The sequence below is a fragment of the Gorilla gorilla genome, chromosome Y, assembly GCF_029281585.2.
Source record: "Gorilla gorilla gorilla isolate KB3781 chromosome Y, NHGRI_mGorGor1-v2.1_pri, whole genome shotgun sequence".
Taxonomy (NCBI): domain Eukaryota; kingdom Metazoa; phylum Chordata; class Mammalia; order Primates; family Hominidae; genus Gorilla; species Gorilla gorilla.
In genome coordinates, this window is record NC_073248.2 from 9,577,919 (window position 1) to 9,599,762 (window position 21,844).

The 21,844-nt window shown below is 39.5% G+C and overlaps 1 long non-coding RNA gene across 1 annotated transcript in view; it reads right to left on the bottom strand.

Moving 5' to 3' along the window:
* Window positions 1-10,730, bottom strand: part of LOC134757954 (uncharacterized) — a 35,907-nt gene extending 25,177 nt beyond the window's left edge. Inside the window, exon 1 of the long non-coding RNA XR_010132637.1 lies at window positions 10,417-10,730. This is a non-coding gene — a long non-coding RNA (uncharacterized lncRNA). The remainder of the gene's footprint in view (window positions 1-10,416) is intronic.
* Between the last annotated feature and the right edge of the window lie 11,114 nt (window positions 10,731-21,844).

The following is a 21,844-nucleotide window of genomic DNA, read 5'->3' on the forward strand; positions in this document are numbered from 1 at the left end:
CACCCCACCTTGAGTGCAGTGGCACAATCTCTGCTCACTGTAATCTCCTACTCCTGGGTTCAAGTGATTCTTGTGCCTCAGCCTCCTGAGGGGCTGGGATTACAGTTGTGTGCCACCACACCCAGCTAATTTTTATATTTTTAGTAGAGATTGGGTTTTGCTACTTTGGCCAGGCTAGTCTCCTGGCCTCAAATGATCCATCGGCCTCGACCTCCTAAAGTGCTAGGATTACAGGCCTGAGCCCCTGCACCTGGACACTCCAATGTTATTTTTAGATTTCAATCTATTTACATTTAAATTAGATTATAATAGGGGAAGGACTTACTATTGCCATTTTGTTAATTATTTTCTGTTTAGCTTTTTTGTTCCTGCTTACGTCTTAGTGCCTTCCTTTGTGTTTAGTTTTTTTTTTTTTGGTAGTGATTCCTTGCTCATTTCTTTTGTGTATATTCTGGATATATTATGTTTACAATATTATCATTGCAATTAAATATCTTAAAGTTTATAACATTCTATTTTAAATTGATACAAACTTAACTTCAATCACATATATGTGCCTCTTTAGCTGTAACCTCCATACTTGGTTATGTTTATTCATTAGCATAAATTTATCATTACTTTTTCTTTTTTTTATTTAAGAATTATGTGGGAAACTTTTATTTTTTACTCATTTTTGAAGGATAGTTTGCCAGTACAGTTTATTTGGTTGGCAGTTTTAAAATGTCAGCACTTTAAATGTATCATCACACTGCCTTCTGGCCTGCAATGTTTCTGTTGAGAAATTACTGATAATCTGATAAGTCTTCCTGTCCCTTCTTGATTTTACTTGGCATGGGTGCTGTAGTTTCTCAGCTGATCTTGAGAGCTCTCATAAAGATATTCTGGTCTGCAGTTTATTCTTAACTTGGTGTCTCAGTGGTGGAATGAGGGCCTGGAGAGTTCTAGTATACCATCTTATGGACATCATTCTTTGCTGTTACTTGAGATTTTAGGCAGGCATAATTCATTTGCCAATATTTTTCCTACCAATAAGCCCAGCGATCTGATTTAACAAGTCCTTAAAGTTAAGGACTTTATTCTGATGCACTCTCAAGTTTGTGAATCTTTGCTAAAGAGCGCTTGAAGGAAGTTACAAAATAATTATGCAACATATTGTGTTTTATGTGAAAAATTACAGAACTAAACCAAACCAGAAACTCACAGGTCGGATGTGGTGGCTCATGCCGGTAATCCCAGCACTTTGGGAGGCCAAGGTGGGCAGATCACCTGAGGTCGGGAGTTTGAGATCAGCCTGGCCAACATAGTGAAACCCTGTCTCTATTAAAAATACAAAAAAGTAGCCAGGTATGGTGATGTGCACCTGTAGTCCCAGCTACTCCAGAGGCTGAGGCAGGAGAATCCCTTGAAACCAGGAGGTGGAGGTTGCAGTGAGTGGAGATTGAGCCACTGCACTCCAGCCTTGGCCACAAAGTGAGACTGTATCTCAAAAAAAAAAAAAAAAAAAAAGTGCAGGTAAAGCAGGGCCTAAATAGTTCATATTTATACATTTATGTATAGTTCATATTCATACTTTTATGTAAGCTTTTTACAGGGCAGGTTTTCATTCAATAAGTATACTTTTTAATGCACATGTAAATAATGTGCATTTCATAAATCTTGTATGGTCTCCCATGAGTTAAATTCTTCAAAGGTAAATAAAATTCAGAAGCAGAGTCAGCAAGCAAAACTCAAAAGGTTGGAAAAGGTGTGGTGTGAGTAACTGCATGAGTATTTTGTTTTTTAAAATTAACTGCCCCAGGGGTAGTTAATGTAAATCATGTTAGAAATACAGTTTTTCCATACTCAGTAGCTATTAGGTAGTCAAAATGAAGTTGGCCTCATGGATTTTGTTTTATTATACATATATATTTTTGCTCATAAAATTTTGTTTAATATATTATTCCTGTTTTGTTTTGATATCTGCTTTTATTTCTAAATAAATTTCTACCTTATTTTAAGGTACGTGTTTGAATATTGGTAGATGATAGATGACATGACATGTATATATATGTTTCTGAGTATGTATGTCCATATATATATGTTTGGGGATTCATGTATTCATGCATGGATATACACAAGAAATACATACAGACAAAAGCTGCTTAATCCCCAGTATACTACCAGCTGGAAATGTTGCAGCTCTTTGAGTAGCTTGGCATTTCTGCTACCAGTGAAGTACTATCACTGTTGCCTGGAGGTATGACATCTATACCTACTCAGATTTTAAAACCACTTTTGTATCCTATGAGGTTGAAATACTGTGTAAATTATTGAAGTTTGAGGTCACATCAATAACTGCTTTTTTGTTCTGTTTTGTTTTGTTTTGTTTTGTTTTGAGATAGGACCTTGCTCTGTCACACAGGCTGGAGTGCAGTGGAGTGATCACAGCTCACTGCAGCCTTGACCTCCCAGGCTCAAGAGATCCTCTCACCTCAGCCTAGCTGCTTATGTTGGCTAATTTATTATTATTTTTAAGAAGCTTTTTTGTAGAAATGGGGGTCTCACTATGTTTCTCAGGCTGGTCTCAAGCTATGCTCCTGCCTCTGCCTTGCAAAGTGGTGGGATTACAGATGTGAGCCACCACAAAAGCTGTTTTCCTTATTTTTATTTATTTTTTCCTGTCAGCTGAAAGTCAGCTTATGGTAAATACATAGGTTTTTATTCTGTTCCCTTGGTCAGTGTGTCTGTTTATATGCTGTGTCATGCTGCTTTGATTAATATAGTTTGTAATATATTTTGGGTTCTTTTTTTGGTGTTTTCTCATTAAACTTTGTTTTAATGGTTCTCAAAATGCTGTGACAGATTTTTATTCAAGTTGTTTCAATTAAATAGTACTGGTTTTTAAACCCAGTAACTGAAAACTGCCATATGCAAAAAAAAAAAAAAAAAAAAAAAAAAAAAATTCAGTGACGAACAAACAACACTCTCCCTACCAGTGACCCATAATACACTCTACTTTCCTTCTCAAGTTTTATGATGCATTATTTTCATTAATGATTCTTTCATTATTAAACTTAAATGGCCAATTGAAACAAACAGTTCTGAGACTATTCTTCCACCACTGATTAAAACTGGGGTAGCAGGTATTAAGGATAACATTCATTTAGCCTTCTGAGACTTTTGGGAAGAACTGAGGACCTTGCCAGCTCCAGCAGCCCTCTTGTCCACTGCTTTGATGATATACACAGCAACTGTCTGTCTCATATCATGAACAGCAAAATGGCCCAGAGGATAGTTAGAAAAAGTCCACATTCACAGGGGCTTGTCAGGAACCCTATCAAAAATGGCAGCATCGCCAGACTTCAATATATATAAGATCATATCATCAGTGAATAGAGATAGTTTCACTTATTTCTTTCCAATTTAGATGACATTTATTTATTTTTACCTGATTGCTCTGGCTATCACTTCCCGTACTGTAGTGAATAAGAGTGGTGAGAGTAGACGTCCTTGTCTCATTCCTGATCTTTGGGGAAAAGCTTCTGAGTATAATGTGGCTGCAAGTTAGTAATATATATGGCCTTTATTGTGTTGAGTTACATTCCTAATTTGTTGAGATTTTTATTATAAAAAGATGTGGAATTTTGTCAAAGCCTGTCTGCATCTATTGAGATGATCATATGGTTTTGCCCTTCATTCTGTTAATGTTATATATTACATATATTCATGTGTATATATGAAATCATTCTTGCATCCCAGGGATAAATCTCAATTGATCATGGCAAATGTCCTTTTAACATGCTGTCTTTTAGTCTGCTAGCATTTGTTTGAGACAGTTTGCATCTATGTTTATCAGGAATATTGGCCTATATTTTCTTTCCTTGTGATATTCTTGTTTGGCTTGGGTTTAGGGTAATTCTAGCCTTAGAAAATAAGTTTGAAAGTATTGCATCTTCTTTAACTTTTTGGAAGGGGTTGGCAAGGGATTGGCGTTAGTTTTCCTTAAATTATGTGGTAGAATTCACACAGAAGCCATCAAATCTTGGGATTTGCTTTGATGAAAGACTTTTCTTGTTTTTTGAGACAGGGTCTTGCTCTGTCACCCACATTGGAGTGAAGTGGTGAGATCACTGCTCACCACAACCTTGATGATGGGAAAGTGTTTATTACTGATTCAGTTTCCTTACTAATAATTTGGTTTGTTCATTTTTTATTTCTTCATGTTCATCTTTGATAGGTTTTATATTTCTATGAATTTATTCATTTCTTCTATGTTACCTCATTGTTTGGTATAAAATTTTTGGTTTGTAATAGTTTCATAATCTTTGTACCTTTGTGATATAAGATGTAATGTCCCCTCTTATTTCTGGTTTTATTTATTTTAGTCTTCTTTCATTTTTTTCTTAGTGTAAAGATTTATCAAATTTGCTTATTTTTCAGTAAGTTAAATCTCAGTTTTGTTAATCTTTTAAAATGTTTTTCTAGTCCTATTTTATTTCTTTTCTCATCTTTCTGCTAACTTTTGGCTTAGATTGTTCTTACTTTTCTAATTTCTTGAGGTAAAACAGTAGGTTCTTATTTGAGATCTTCCTTCTTTTATGATGCAGGTTATCCTTCCTTACACATGATCTAACAATTCCAGTTCTGGGTATTTATCCAAGGAAATTGAAATCAGCATGTGGAAGAGTTATGTGCACTTCCATGTTCACCGCAGTCATTATTCATAATAGCCAAGATATAAAATCAACTTAAATATCCATTAACAAATAAAGGAATACAGAAAATGTGGTGTATCTACACAAGAAAATACGATTAAGCCTTTAACAAAACGAACTTCTGGCATTTGTGACAGCATAAATAAACCTACTAGCTATTATATTAAGAGAAATAAGGTAGGTACAGAAAGACAAATACTGCATATATTCACTTATATGTGGAAATATTAAAAATTGAACTTATCAAAGCAGAGAATATAATGGCCTTGGGGTAGGAGCATATAGGCAATGGGCAGACATTGGTCAAGGGCACAAAGTATTACTTAGATAAGAGAAATAAGTAATACATTTTATACTATAACTGTAGTTAATAATAATGTATACCTTAAAATTGCTAAAAGTAGGTTTTAAATGTTCTCATAAAAAGAGTAAGTGTATGAAGTAATGGATATGTTAATAAGCTTCATTTAATTTTTCTACAACATACACATGTATGAAAGCATCATTTTGTACCCCATTAATATATACATTTATAACTTGTCAAGAAAAGCTTTATAGATCTACTGCACAACAGTGTGACTATCTACTGCACAACAGTGTGAATACAGTTAACACTAGTGAACTGTATACTTAGAAATTAGTAAAATGTTAAATTGTTTCCCACAATTAAAAATACTACAAAGAATTTAATTTTTCTTTAATTATTCAGTGAGTGAAAACTTTCCTCAATTGGACTAGAAAGGTGGAAGTATTTCTATGAAGTAGTTTTAGGTCCAATAATGTTTAATTTTTCTCACCAATAATGTTCTGGTGTGTCCAGAATTGGTGGGTTCTTGGTCTCACTGACTTCAAGAATGAAGCCGTGGACCCTCACAGTTAGTGTTACAGCTCTTAAGGTGGCGCATCTGGAGTCTGTCCCTTCTGATGTTGAGATGTGTTCGGAGTTTCTTCTTTCTGGTGGGTTCGTGGTTTCGCTGGCTCAGGAGTGAAGCTGCAGACCTTTGCGGCGAGTGTTACAGCTCTTAAGGTAGAGCGTCTGGAGTTGTTCGTTCCTCCTGGTTGGTTCTTGGTCTCGCTGGGCTCAGGAGTGAAGCTGCAGATCTTCGCGGTGAGTGTTACAGCTCATAAACACAGTGTGGAGCCGAAGAGTGAGCAGTAGCAACATTTATTGTAAAGAGCAAAAGAACAAAGCTTCCACAGTGTGGAAGGGCACCTGAGCGGGTTGCCAATGCTGGCTCCGGCATCCTGCTTTTATTCTCTTATCTGGCCCCACCCACATCCTGCTGATTGGTAGAGCCAAGTGGCCTGTTTTGTTAGGGCGCTGATTGGTGCGTTTACAATCCTTGAGCTAGATACAGAGTGCCAATTGGTGTATTTATAATCCCTGAGCTAGACATAAAGGTTCTCCAAGGCCCCACCAGAGCAGCTAGATAGTGTGGATTAGTGCACTCACAAACCTTGAGCTAAACACAGGGTGCTGATTGGTGTGTTTACAAACCTTGAGCTAGATACAGAGTGCTGATTGGTGTATTTACAATCCTTGAGCTAGACATAAAAGTTCTTCCACGTCCTCACCAGAGCAGCTACAGAGTGTCGATTGGTGCACTCACAAACCTTGAGCTAAACACAGGGTGCTGATTGGTGTATTTACAATCCCTGAGCTAGATATAAAGGTTTTCCATGTCCCCACCAGACTCAGGAGCCCAGCTGGCTTCACGCAGTGGATCCCACACTGAGGCTGCAGGTGGAACTGCCTGCCAGTCCTGCGCCTTGTGCTCGCATTCCTCAGCCCTTGGGTGGTCGATGGGAGTGGGCACCGTGGAGCAGGGGGTGGCGCTCGTCGGGGCTCGGGCTGCACAGGAGCCCACGGAGGGGGTGGGAGGCTCAGGCATGGCGGGCTGCAGGTCCAGAGCCCTGTCCCGTGGGAAGGCAGCCAAGGCCCGGTGAGAAATCCAGCGCAGCGCCGGTGGGCCGGCACTGCTGAGGGACCCAGTACACCCTCCGCAGCCACTGGCCCGGGTGCTAAGTCCGCCATTGCCCGAGGCCAGCAGGGCTGGCTGGCTGCTCCGAGTGCGGGGCCCACCAAGCCCACGCCCACCCGGAACTCCAGCTGGCCCGCAAGTGCCGCACACAGCCCCGGTTCCTGCTCGTGTCTCTCCCTCCACACCTCCCTGCAAGCTGAGGGAGTGGGCTCTGGCCTTGGCCAGCCCAGAAATGGGCTCCCACAGTGCAGTGGGGGGACTGAAGGACTCCTCAAATGCCACCAAAGTGGGAGCCCAGGCAGGGGAGGTGCGGAGAGCAAGCGAGGGCTCTGAGGACTGCCAGCGTGCTGTCACCTCTCACTGGCACACAGGATTCTGCAGAGGTAGTTTAAACAGGGTTCAGTACAATGAAACCGTAAGGTGGTCGTGGATAGTTAATAGCATGATGGGAGAAAATAATCCTACATGTGCACACCTAGCCATATCAGCTGCCTTTTTTTTCTTGGTTTATTATTTTTTATACGCTTTTTTTTAGTTAGCAGCAGGCTTTTGATCACTTTGGCATATTAGATTTGTGGATAGTATTCATTTGAAAATGTATAATGTGGGAAAAAGGTATTAACATGAATACTTTTCAGTATGTTGTTTTATAAATATGAGAATTGAGGCTGCCAGTTAAAGTCACATAGTTAGTGGTTGATACTGTAGTAAAGCCACATTCTTTATTTCCCCCAACTTTGGACCTTCTCACTGATTATTTTTATCTGACACTTAGAAGCAAATTACTTTACGTTGACAATATTACACATGTATACCGTGAAAGCTGTTAGATTAAAAATGGAGTCCCTAACGTTAAAAAAAAAATTCCTAACAAATGGAGCCAGGAAAGGCCAGGAATATAGGTTTCTCATACTTGTATGCGTGATAGCAAAGAAGACTCTACAAAACTACAACCTTGCACAATGTCCATCACAAACTATTAGTCCATTTAAGTGGTCTTATTTAAACTAATTTCAAGCCCGTTTAAACTACTATGCAGAATTCTGGATACCAGGATTTAAAGGTTACTGGACCAAGTGATTGTTAGTATCACTATTAGTCTGTTCTCATATTGCTCTAAAGAAATGCCTGAGACTGGGTAATTTATAACGAACAGAGGTTTAATTGGTTCACAGTTCTGCAGGCTGCACAGGAAGCATGGAAGCATGTGCTTCTGGGGAGGCCTCAGGGAGCTTTAACTCATGGCAGAAGGCAAAGCAGATACAAGTGTCTCACATGGCTGGAGCAGGATCCAGAGAGAGAGGGGAAAGTGGCACACACTTTTAAACAACCATATCACAGGAGAGCTCACTATCAGAATGACAGCACCAAAGGGGGATTGTGAGCAACTGCCCCCATGATCCAATCACCCCCAAAAAGGGCCCTTGCTTCAATACTGAAGATTTCAATTCGGTGTGAGATTTGGGTGGGAACACAGATCGGAACCATATCACAAACTTATAAAAAAAATTTCCACAAAAAAATTTCCACAAGACATCTGCCAACAACTGCCTATTCAACCTCAGACTAGCATTATGTTTGTTACTTTTCTTTTTGACTTACCCAGACACCTGTGTTACTGATCTTTGTAGCCAGGGATAGTTATTTCATAACAGTTATGTAATCCTCCTCATTTACTACTTTAAAGCTCCTTTGTCTTCCTTTACTGCTCTCAATGTGCACCTAGTTTACTATAGCTTGTGCATTGCTTGCAATTTTCCTTTTCCAAATAAACACCTTTTCTTTTAAAGAGTCTCTCTGTTTGTTTTTTTAGGTTTACACTACAATATGTTGCATTTTAGATCATTGGTAAATAGTACACAGAAATTCTGCAAAAAAGGAAAAGTTGAATTTGAACTCCTGGCCTCAAGTGATCCATCTGCCTTGGCCTCCGAAAGTGCTGGGATTACAGTGTGAGCCACTGTGCCAGAGGTGCCTATCTAAATTACTGCTATTTAACAGTGTACTGGAAATTTAAGGCACGTCAATTGGCAAGGAAAAAAAAACAGGCATCTAAATTGTAAAAGATTAATGAAATCATCTTAATTTGCTAATGGCGTAAACCTTTATGTTGAAAACATAAAGATTACACAAAAAAATACACAAACTGTTAGACATTCAATACATACAAATAAGTCATATTTTCATATATTGGCACTGAATAATCTGAAAAGGAAATTAAGAAAATAATCCTATTTAAAATAGAATCCAAAATAATAAAATACTTCAGAATATCTTTTTTTTGAAATGGAGTTTTGCTGTTGTTGCCCAGGCTGGCGTGCAATAGCACAATCTTGGCTCACTGCAACCTCTGCCTCCTGGGTTCAAGCAATTCTCCTCCCTCGAGAGAATCTGGGATTAGCTGGGATTATAGGCATGTGCCACCACGACCAGCTAATTTTGCTTTTTAGTAAAGACAGAGTTTCTCCATGTTGGTGACTCCAGTCTCAAGCTCCCAACCTCAGGTCATCTGCCCACCTCGACCTCCCGAAGTGCTGGGATTACAGGTTTAAGCCACTACACCCGGCAAAATAAAAAATATGTAAGCTGGACAAAATTAGAAACTTCTGAATACCTAAAAACACTACCAACAGAGTGAAAAGGCAATCCATAAATAGGGAAAATATCTGTCAATCATTCATCTGATAAGAAACTAATATCCAGAATATATAAATAACTCCTACAACTCAACAAGAAAAACCAATTAAAAATAGGCTAAGGGTTTGAATGGACATTTCTCACCAAAGAAGATATACAAATCATCAATAAGCACATGAAAAGATTCTCAACATCATTGTCCATTAGGGAAATGCAGATTAAAGCTACAATGAGATACCATTTCATACAAATTAATACTTACTTTTAAGAGCAAATAAGTGTTGGGAAAAATGTGGAGAAAATGGACATTATGAATTGCTAGTGAAAGTACAAAATGGTGCAGCTGATGTGGAAAATGATTCAGCAATTCCAAGATTACATATATACCCCAAATAATTGAAAGCCTGGCTCACAGATATTTGGACATAAATATTTATGGCATGAATATGCACAACTGCAAAAGGTGGAAACAATTCACATTTCCATTAAGAGATGAATGGATAAACAAAATATGAAATATACTTAAAATGGAATATTATTCAGCCTTAAAATAGCATATAATTCTGACATATGCTACAACTGGACTTACAGTAAAAACAGTGTTAAGTAAAATAAGCCAGACATAAAAGAACAAATACAGCATGATTCCGTCTATATGAAGTCCCTGGAATAGTCAAATTCAGGGAGACAGTATGTAGGTGATGGTTGACAGGACTGTGGGGAGGGGAAAATAGGGAGAAGTTGTTTTAATAGGTATAGCGTTTCTGTTTTACAAGATAAAGTTCTAGAAACAGGTTACGTCAACAATGTGAAGGCATTTAAAAGTACTGAATTGTACACTTAAAAATGATTATGGTGGAAAATTTTATGTTATGAGCACTTCATCATAATAATAATTTAAAAAGGCCCAATTTTCTTTCTAAGTAGATTAATGATGAAAAATACCAGGCAATGGAATTATTTAGGAGAACTCTGCTGCTATAAGAGTTTCTTGTTACTTTGTTTCTGTTTCCTAGTACTGGCTGTTAGCTTTGAGACTGACTTTTGCACTCCAACAGTTAGAATTAGTCATAATGACTTTCTAGTATCAGCTAGACACTCACCTTTAGCCTCACTTAGGGTTTCCAAGATGAATCTGTCCATAGGTTTAGATTCGCTCCCTCTGCTTCCATCTTTATTCTGCTGGACTCTTCTACTGTGAAGGTAAAGCTTGTTGTTTCTTGCTCATGAAGCAGGAAATATAAGAAAAACAAGTAAAGAGAAAAACAAGTCCTTCGCTGACCAGGCTGACTCACTCCAAAGTCCAGCTGCAGCTGTGATAACATTACCTGCAAGGCCAGGTAGGGGCCCTGAAGAAATGGGTTCCAAAAACAGGGACAAGAGAAACAAGTTCTTATCAGTGTCTTCCTGAAATTCTCTCCCCATGCCATCATTCTTTGTTCTGCTTGTATAACTATTTTTGTAACTATTTCTGCAAGTTTGCAAGGATTTTGTAAGGTCCTGTTTTTCCCATCTGTGCAGGATGGCAAAGGTCACAAGACATGCCTGAGTTACAAGACCTGTCACAGTTTGATTAACTGTGTTTGTTCTGCTTCTGTAAGCTTGCTTTCCCCACCCCACAAGTTTCACACCACGGGCTAGCCACCCCCCTTTGGTCGCATGAATAAAAGTCAAGCCCTTTCTTTGTTCATTGCTCGGCCTCTGGGTATTAATCTGCTGAGCTGGTGGCCACCTAAATACAATTGTCCTGTTACCCTCACTGGTCTCTCCAGTGTCCTGATTCCCACAACAGTGTCCTGATTCCCACAACACTGACAATCAAGGCAACATAATGCTGTTGACTGAAGGCATGTCCTAATTATAAACCTTTACTGTCAGGGTATCCAACTATAAACCTTTATTGTCAGAGTATCCAACTGTTAAAAAACTTAAAAAATCCCAGGCAAACCAGGAAGAGCTGGCTTTCTTAGCCAGCTTGCACCATCTTATCCAAGTATCTGTTGCAATATGCTAGGAATTAATGAAAGTTTTTATGAAAATTTCTACATCTCCTTGGCCTGATATAAGATATCCCATTGATCCCTATTTCCCTCTGGATCATGACTTTTCTCTAATTGGCCACTTATTGGGATGGGCAGGTGGTGGCCATTGGTCACTTAGTTTGGCTGCTCAGAATCTAAAATTCCCTGTATTTCAGGAATTCCTCAAGTTATATGGCAGAGTGTATCACCTTTCTTTGTAGAACCTCAGCATACTAGCTTCCCTTACAATTGGAGTGGTGGTACCTACCCAGGCTCTGCCAATCAGTGCTTGTACTGGAGGCTGAATTGGAAATAAGGGATACAGAGTCTGGAATTTTGAGAAAGTTGTGCTGGTGAGGATAGAGACAGCCAGCAGGCCTATTAGAGTTAGAGGGAACAGTGTGCCCAAAAGTTCTAGAGGCAGTATCAGAACTCAGTGTCAGTGTTTGTAACATTGTGTGTCTGTAATGAGAGCAGGGACCACTAAACTAACTCTCTACAATTATTTTGGACATTGTTCCTGGTTACTTCACTTCCAGTCTTCATTCCCTCATCCTTCCAAAAGCTTATATTTTGTTACAGCCCCTGTGCTAAATCAAATAGAGTTGGTTTTTGTTATTTAGAAATGTATTCAATATATCCCCTTGACTAAGATATGGTCTCTACCTGCATCCATGTGACATAGAAAAACTGGGTAATTTAAGAATTTAATAAATGGACTATTTACAAAAATGAGCAGATTTGTGGGAAACTAATGAGATATAATGCAACATCCAATGTTAGGAACATTGGGGAGTACTCATCAGTTCAGACTAGGGTGAAAGTGTTGGGAGGCTTTTTTGCTTCATTTCTCAGCATTCCCTCATGGTCCACAAACAATCCACCTTGACAGCTAGAGACGAAAGATAGGAAATGCCATTCTCTCCTTAGAAGCATGCCAACATCCTAAAGCCTTCCCCTTTCTGTCACAGGAGACATTGGCTTACTTTCCAGTGTTACCAACCTGGAGACCCTTTCCCCTCAACACTTAAGGAGTTTTGCTAGCATTTCAGTGAAAAAGTTCTCTCTCTGGAGGGGAGGATGGGAAGATCATTAGTAGCCTTGATAAAAAAAAACCAGTCCCCTAACTGAGGGTTTCTCTCCTATAATGCAACCCACCACAAGCTAGGTGAATACTTGGGCCTCAGCATGATATGTGTGAATGGAGGTATTTTGTATGAGCTTAAGAGATTGCTCAGGCTGCTGCTTTTTGCTGTAAATAGTAAACAATCTTTGTCTTTGACCAGGTCTCTAGTCTCTTTGGTCAGGATATGAATATAATCACCTTATCTGTTGTCAGGAAGGCAAAATCTCTGTTCCTCCACAGTTCCTGACTTCTCAGGATAAGCATAGCCAAGGAAGAAAACTGTACTGACAGGAGCTTACTCCCTTCACAAGAGAGGAGCCAAGGCAATAAATACCACCTGCCTTTTATCACCCTTCTAAACTGCTCATTGGCTGACTCCACCTGGAAACCAAAGGGAATGGGAGCACCTTAGACAGTCCATAGAGGTCACTTTCTCAGGCACACAGCAAGGTAGAGATAGGAGGAGAATTGATGATGAGGAGCACAGTAAAGGCATTGAGCACAGTGAATAGTTTTATGGTTTGTACATTGCTTCTCTTGAACTGGTGCTCATGTTTCCCTTCATAAATATGGTCGTTAAATATTAATGTTTTTGTGTTTGTTGAGATTTTCCTTGCATACTTTACCTGGTCCATTATTTGCCAGTGTTCTATAAATGTATTGACTAACGGTTTACTGGTTTGTTTATATGTCTCAAAACAACTATAACAGTGGGTAATGAGAACAGGGTGGGGGCACTGAGTAAAAGCATGATGGAACCAAAATACTACACAATAACAATATACAGGAGAATTGGCATTGTTATTGCCACAGGATTCTTAGGGTGTCACTTTACCAACCAGAAACCTCTGTGACTGGTGATGCATCTGGCTTGGGTTTTTCTTGGGCCTGCTGGGCCCAAGTGGGCTTGTTCCACTCGCTTGGTGAAGCAACCAGCTTGGATTCCATGTCTGCCAAGGGCAAGCCAGATGTGCAGCAATGAGAGGTGTGCAAGTGAGATCTGGCCACTGTGCACTGCCAGGCATGCCAGCTGTGGTGAGGTGGGCAACTCCAAGTGCTAACACAGGTGCTAGCTCTGTGTGAGGCTGCAGCTGGACCAGGCATACTGCAAGTGACTTCCACTATGGGTACCGGGTAATGCAGTTGTGCCCAGAAGCTTGGAAATGCTAGGAACCATAGAGCCTCAAAGAAGGTGTCACAACCCTGGCTTGGGGAGGTCCTAGGTGTGGGCTCCCTGAAAGTCAACAACTCTTTTCTTCTTCTTGTCACTCACAAGGTGTCAAGTGGAGGGTATGTTTCAGCCTTGTTTGTGTTACAGCTCTTTCAGTCCCACCATTCTGTGGTCCTGAGCTCTGGTCCTGCATCCAGGAAGAATGACGTACGTGGAAAACTGGAGCATGAGCAAGGCAAAGAGGGGGTTCATTGAGCAACAGAGCAGCTCTCAGGAGACCTGCAGTGGGTAGCTCCTTTCTGCAGGCTGGTTGTCCCAATGAGTGTCCACCTTTCAGCAGAAAGGAGACCTGCAATGGGTAGCTCCTTTCTGCAAGCGGGTTGTCCTGACAAGTCAAGGAGACCTGAATTGGGTCACTGCTTCCCACAGCTGGTAGTCCCACAGTCTGTGTAAGTCTGGCTGTCTGAGGTTTTTACAGACTTCAGAAGGCAGGAAGTGTGTGCTGACTCGTCCAAGGGCAGCCATGTGCAGGCCTGGAAAAAGCACCATAAGTTTTCACTCAGGGCCAAGGACTTCACCTGGAACTGACAGCCTTCAGGATGGCTTGAAGCAGGGCCTCTCCAGGGAACCAACCCTTTATGCCCAGGAGCCCATCTGCCTATTGTTGCCATCAACTTGGCATCCATAGTGCCCAGGCTGTTCATGCCAAGCAGTGCTGGCAGGCCTGTGCCAAATGACCCTCAGCACCCCCTCAGCTCCACTCCTGTGGTCATGGGCGCCCAAAGTCTGGAGGGGGATGAGGCGGCAGGGGGCTGGTGTGTCAGCACCACCCTGAGCACGTGCAACCTCCTGGCTGGGTTGTGATAGCACCTGGGCTTGGCCGCAATGTTGCTCCACACTCGGAGCAACCAGGAGTCGAGAAAGGCCAGGCAGTGGCACCAAGCTCTTTCAAGCCTGCAGAGGCAAGGGGGCTTCCTGGGCTTCAAAAAGCATAGGGATACCAAGTCTGCAGCCACTGCTGGGCAGCTGCAGCTAAGCATGGGACTCCCGCCCCACCAACTTGGAAGGGGACAGGGCTCCTGCCTGTTCCCAGCTCCTGACGGCTCCTGAACATACAGCCCTGGCCATGCCTCCCCTGCTGCAGCTGGTGTCCCCACAGTGGCTGCTCCAAACAGGTTGCCACCATCATTATAAGTCAGAATGCTCTTGGCTGCAAGTACTACGGATCATAACTTGGCTGGGTGTGGTGCCTCATATCTATAATCTGCTTTGGGAGGCCAATGCAAGAGGACTGCTTGAGGCCAGGAGCTTGAAACCAGCCTGGGCAACATATAATAGTAATACCCTGAGTCTATACACATATGAAAAATAAAAGCACACTTTCACACTCAAAATGGAAGACATGGCTCAACAGACCAAACAATAAGAAAACTTTTAATAGGAACTCCAGATGTAGTTATCTTCAAGGTTAGTTGCATATTTGATGTTTGTTGAATCAACATATTGGGAACAATACATTTATAGCAGTTCCACATGTCTCATCCAAATTTGGCAATTGGAAGAAAAAAGATAAATAACATTTTCCTATGGCTTTCTCTTAAAGAAGAAGAAACTTTTTTTCACAGTCCTTCTGTAAGGCTGCTTATCGTGTATCAATGGCTAGTGTTGGATCACACAGCTTTTCCTGGAAATACTGTTAACATAACTAACCATTACCAACCCCAACAAATTAATGACATTACGCATAACTAGGTTGACTCCCATAACAAAAGATGGAGTTAGCTTTTCCTTCAAAAAAGCAAAGCAAAACAAAATATACACACATGATATGCAGTGAAGGTGTTGGTACTTCAACAAATTTAAAGTATCTTTGGTACAAGGGATAAGTATGTAGTGGGTAGGCAACCACTATCCTTCACTGCAGAGATTACTAGACTAAAACAGTGCTAAAGTATTATAATGAAAAAGGTTTGATTGCTTTTTTGTCTTTAAATTACATATAGGTGTTAAAGTATTAAGGGTAATCACTACAGGAATAGAGAGAGAATGCAAAATGTTCAAACAAGTAGAAGGGAAATGTGGTACCAAAAAAACCCAAAACAAAATAAACGAACTTTCAAAACAAATTAAATAGCTGTTAGTAAAGCTGTCATAAAGGAAATAAAGAAATAGCATGATGAAAAGAAAATATGAAATAAAATATATAACATATTTTAATTATTTTAGCCAAATATTTTAATAATTGCAATGAATATAAGTAGACTACCTATTAAAGGCCAAAAATTATAAAATTAGATAAAATTCTAGCTATTCAATATTGGCAAGAAAAACACATAAATTAATGATACAAAAAAGAAGAAAGTAAAAAGATAGAAAATATACAGTAAAAATATATTGGGCAGCCACTGCCAAAATATTTTGAATGAAAGACTTTAATGCAAATAATTATTACATAATGACTAAAACAACAACTTCCAGTGTCATAAATGGTAGCATGCTTATGTACATAGCTGTACTTTGATTTGTCATAGAAAATGTTTTAGATGTTCAGTGTCATTATTGATTAGGAAAATAAAATTGTCTTATAAGTATTACAATTTTTTTTCAGTTTGTTTGTATGAACCTGGATCCAAATATGACTGGCACTATGTATGTTATATTTCTTAAGTTGCTCCTTCATCTTGTTTCTTCTTCACCTCTCTCCTGCTCCTTCCTTCTAGCTGGAGTTTATATGTTGAAAAAACAAAATAACTTGATGGGTATACTTTCCACAGTCTGGATTCTACCGATTTTATCCCCAATGTGATGTTGAACTTTTTTCTCTGGTATTGGTATTTCCAAACAGCTATAATAGAATCTGAAGGCTTTGATCAGATTCAGATTTGACTTCATGGCAAACACTATATCTTAAGTGGTAATATGCTTTTTTATGGAGGCACATTATATACCTAGCCGTCTTGCTTGTGATTGTGGCAACTATTGATGCTCAAAGCTAAGATTCAGTCAATTCTTCAAGGCTTGAAAACAGCGATATAGAATTTTATGATTCTTTATGATTTGCAATTCTTAATATTTTTTGAATGAGGATTCTTGAATTCTCATTTTGTCATGGGCCCCACAAATTAAGTAGCTGGTCCTGGGTATGGACATCATATAGGAGATATGCGGAAAACAAAGACAGAAATGTAGATTTGTTTACAGTGTGGTTGGCCTAATGTTGGTTCCCACCAAAGGAATACAAACTAATATGAAAATTTCAGAACAATTCCTTAGTTTCTTCCTCTACATATCTGGATTTGTTATATTGTTAAGTTTTTACTAGATGTTTTTCTGTCACCTTAACAGTGTTTTTAAAATCTTCATGTTAGTTTCCTGATATAAAATCCTTAAGTCAAGGATATTTATTAGTTTAGTATTTTATGGCTGCAACAAAATACCAGACACTCCCATAAGTCACCCGGTCACCCAGGAGTGCCTTTTGGTGGGAGGAGCAAATGCCTTTTCTTGTCAGATAAAAAACTCAGTCTCTCATTTATCTATGAAAACAGCAGTTCAGTTCGTCACACAAATGCACACAGAAAAACCAAATCAAGATAAATTTTAGGAGAAAAAGCAATAGAGAATTCCCTTTAGAATGCATCTCTGAACTAGAATTAGGATCCTTAGACAACAACTTCCTAGCAGAAAATCAGCTCAGAATAAATCAAGCACCATCAACCAAAGGGAGGTGGGACTCAGGAGACTTATCAGTTCCACCAAAGGAGAACTGGAAATCAGGTAGTTTTCAGTGGGCCCCGCTAGTACCTTAGCTCCAAGTTCAGATAACTCCTTCTGGGCCCTGAGTCTTCTCTGGGGCTCCTGTATTTAAGCACCAAATTATTGTTGATGAAAAGAGTTAAACTGTGTAAAATATTTCAAGACATTTATTTTGAGCGAAATGTGAGTGACCATAACCTGTCACACAGCCCTCAAGAGGTTCTGAGAACATGTGCCCAAGGTGAGCAGGGTACAGTCTGGTTTTATATATTTAGAAGAGGCATGAGATATCAATCAAATTCATTTAAGAAATGCATTGGTTTAGTTAAGAAAGGCAGGACAACTGAGAGCAGGGGGGTTACAGGTAAATTTAAACGTTTTCTGGTTGACAATTGGTTATGTTTGTCTAAAGACCTGGTAGAAAGGAATGCTCAGGTTAAAATAAAGGATTGTGGAGATGAGGTTTTAGTGTACAGAGGAAGCTCTCAGATAGCAGACTTCAGAGACAGCAGGTTGTAAGGTGTTTGTTATCAGATTTAAAAGAATGCCTGGCTCTTAGTTGATTCTCTCCTGGATCTGGAAAGGAAGGAAGAAGAAAAAAGGTGAAAGTGGATTCTCTATAGAATGTGGATTTTTCCCACAAGAGACTTTTGCAGGGAAATTTCAAGGTATGGCTTGGGAGGCCAAAGTGCGCAGATCATGAGGTCAGGAGATTGAGATCATCCTGGCTAACACAGTGAAACCCCGATCTCTACTAAAATACAAAAAATTAGCTGGGCATAGTGGCGCCTCTGTAGTCCCAGCTCTTTGTGAGGCTGTGGCAGGAGAATTGCTTGATCCTGGGAGGTGGAGTTTGCACTGAGCCAAGATGGTGCCATTGCACTCCAGTTTGGGCAACAGAGCTAGATTCCATCTAAAAAAAGAAAAAAGTATGGCAAGCAAATATATTCTGGGATAAAACATTTTGATTTTCTTCCTTGTTATGCCAGAATCACATTGGAGAGTAAGTCACTGTATAGTGTTAAATAAAATCCATCTGATGATAATTTATGGTTTGTAGGGCAATGACTCCTTAGACCCATCGGATAGGAATTTAGGCAAGATAAAAAAAATTAGAGCTTAGTTCTTACTTAGAAGACAAAAGGAGGCATAGTCTGGGCTGGATGGTCTCTGAGTCGTGCAAGGAACAGTCTTTGAGTCTTCAGCAGCATATGCCAGATTCTTATAATGAGTGACTGCAGGATGGTGTCAGCTACGACAGCTGTTTTAAGCTGCTGAAGTTCTGTTCTTTTATAGTCACAGCGTCGTCTGTGGAGGACTGACAGTGGAAGAGTGTGCTTATTTATGTCCCCACATTTGGATGGATGCAAACCTAAAAAAAAACCTTTGTTTATTAAACAAAACATCTTTGTTGAGAGAGTACCATATGAAATAGAAAATAAAGTCTTTTTTAAAAGGTGGAGTAAGTTATGTCAAGGGTGCTATACACAACCATGTAACTTAGATTCCCACAGTTTTCACACTAGAAGAGCTAGAATCATTTTGTTCAAATTTCTCTTTTTGCATTTGACTGCCAGGCCAAGAGATGTGTTGAACAGGCATTTTAATAGGCAAGAACTTCAGTTGAATTTTCTGACTACTGATCCAGTGCTTTTTCCAGAATGCTACTCATCTGCCAAAACTGTATCCATTTTTCGTATTTTTTTTTTCTTGAGAGGCAGTCTCGCTCTGTTGCCCAGGCTGGAGTGCAGTGGCGCAATCTTGGCTCATTGACAGCTCTGCCTCCAGGGTTCACACCATTCTCCTGCCTCAGCCTCCCAAATAGCTGGGACTGCCTGTAGTCCCAGGTGCTTAAAAATAGATAGCTTTGGCCGGGAACAGTGGCTCACGCTAACACTCCTGAACTCATGATGGCAGGCACCTTGCCTCTGTTCATTTGCTTATTCATTCCTCCATTCATTCATTTGTTCGTTCCTTCAATACCTATTAGTTTGTTGACGTTTTCTGGGTCTGGTAGTTTAGAGAATGCTTGCTTTCCTCAGCTAAAAGTTTTTTCTTTTTTTTTTCTTCCTCATTTTTCTCTTTTAGTCACAAGATTTTTTCCTTGAAAGCATCAATGATAAACATCTGCATGTCAGAGAGTTTCTCAATAAGACTTGTAATCCAAAAACAATCTGAGAAACGTCTTAATTAATTTAGAAGTTTATTTTGCCAAGGTTAAGGACATGCCTGTGACACCACCTTCAAATGTCCTGATGACATGTGCCAAAGGTAGTTGAGATACAATTTGCTTTTATCCATTTAGGAAGAAACGAGACATTAATCAATACATGTAATATATATACTGGTTTGGTTCAGAAAAGTAGGACCATTAGAAATGTGGGTTCCAGATTTTAGGTGGATTGAAAGATTTTCTTATTGTCAGTCATTTGAGTAAATATCTGCAATCAACAGAAAGACATGTCTGGGAGATAATAAGGGATTGTGGATACCAAGGTTTGTCATGCAAATAGCCTCCAGGTATCAGAGAGGCTTCAGAGAAAATAGATTGTAAATGTTTCCTGTCAAACTTAAAAGATCTGTTCTATCAGTACCAAGGTCTGTGTTGATGTTAATGGTAATGAGGCATGTCTAACTCCCCCTTCTCATTATGGCCTGAACTAGTTTTTCAGGTTATCTTTGGAATGTTTTTGGCTGAGAGGACGTGTATATTCAGATGGTTTGAGGCTTTATATTTTATTTTGTCTTACAAGCTCATTTCTGGATAGTCCTGTGCCATGTGTAGGTAGTGGTGTGTGTGTGTGTGTGGGGGACAGGGGGCTGTTGCTAGAGGGTCAAAGAGAAGTTGTCTCAGTGAGGAATTTTAAGAACACCAAAAAGCCAATTGGGATGATGATGTTACAAATTGGTTAAATGAAACCCTGTCAAGTCATTGATTTACATACCTGCTGTCACTTTTTAATCATTTGTAGCTTTAGTTATTGTACATTAGTTAGAATTTTAACTACTACTATCCTTAACCCATAGAGAAAACCTAAGAAACACAGTTTTTAACTATGTGAACCCTGAATATCTGAGACAGGGCTCAGTTAATTTGGAAAACTTATTTTGCCAAGATTGTTCTGTTCCATTGGTCTATGTATCTGTTTTGGTACCAGTACCATGATGTTTTGCTTACTGTAGCCTTGTGGTATAGTTTGAAGTCAGGTAGTGTGATGCCTCTAGCTTTGTTCTTTTTGGTTAGGATTGTCTTGGCCATGTAGGCTCTTTTTTGGTTCCATATAAAATTTAAAGTAGTTTTTTCTAATTCTGTGAAGAAAGTCAATGGTAGTTTGACGACAACATTGAATCTATAAATTACTTTGGGCAGTAGGACCATTTTCTGCATCTATTGAGATAATCATGTGTTTTCTGTCATTGGTTCTGTTTATGTGATGGATTACATTTATTGATTTGCATATGTTGAACCAGCCTTGCATCCCAGGGATGAAGCCGACTTGATTGTGGTGCATAAGCTTTTTCATGTGCTGCTGAATTTGGTTTGCCAGTATTTTATTGAGAATTTTCACATCAATGTTCATCATTCCATGGTCATAGATATTGGCCTGAAATTTTCCTTTTTTGTTGTGTCTCTGCCAGATTTTGGCATCAGGATGATGCTGGCCTCATAAAATAATTTTTCCATTGTTCGTGTCCTCTCATTTTCTTGAGCAGTGGTTTGTAGTTTTCCCTGAAGAGATTCTTCACATCCCTTATAAGTTGAATTCCCAGGTATTTTATTCCCTTTGCAGCCATTGTAAATGGGAGTTCACTCATGATTTTGTTCTCTGTTTGTCTATTATTGGTGTACAGGATCGGTTGTGATTTTTGCACTTTGGTTTTGTATTCTGAGACTTTGCTGAAGTTGCTTACAGCTTAAAGAGATTTTGGGCTGAGATGATGGAGTTTCTAAATAAACAGTATGTCATCTGCAAACAGACACAGTTTGACTTCCTTTTTTCCTAGCTGAGTACACTTTCTTTCTTTCTCTCGCCTGATTGCCCTGGCCAGAACTTCCAATACTATGTTGAAGAGGAGTGGTGAGAGAAGGCCTCCTTGTCTTGTGCCAGTTTTCAAAGGGAATGCTTCCAGTTTTTGCCCATTCATGGCTATGGATATGTGATAAATAGCTCTTATTATTTTGAGATACGTTCCATCAATACCTAGTTTATTGAGAGTTTTTTTTTTTAGCATGAAGGAGATTGTGTTTTTCAAAAGGTCAATGAAGTGTTATATTATCCTTGGCAAAAATTTTGTCAATAAGAGGAGAAACAGAGGGAACACATATAGTTGGCAGGGATTTTAAGAACAGAGAAATTCAGTAGATGGAGTAGCTATTATTGAGAGAATAGAGGCCTCACAAAAATAAACATATATAGCCTAAATATTAACTTTTTGTTCATTTGTTTTTGAGGTGG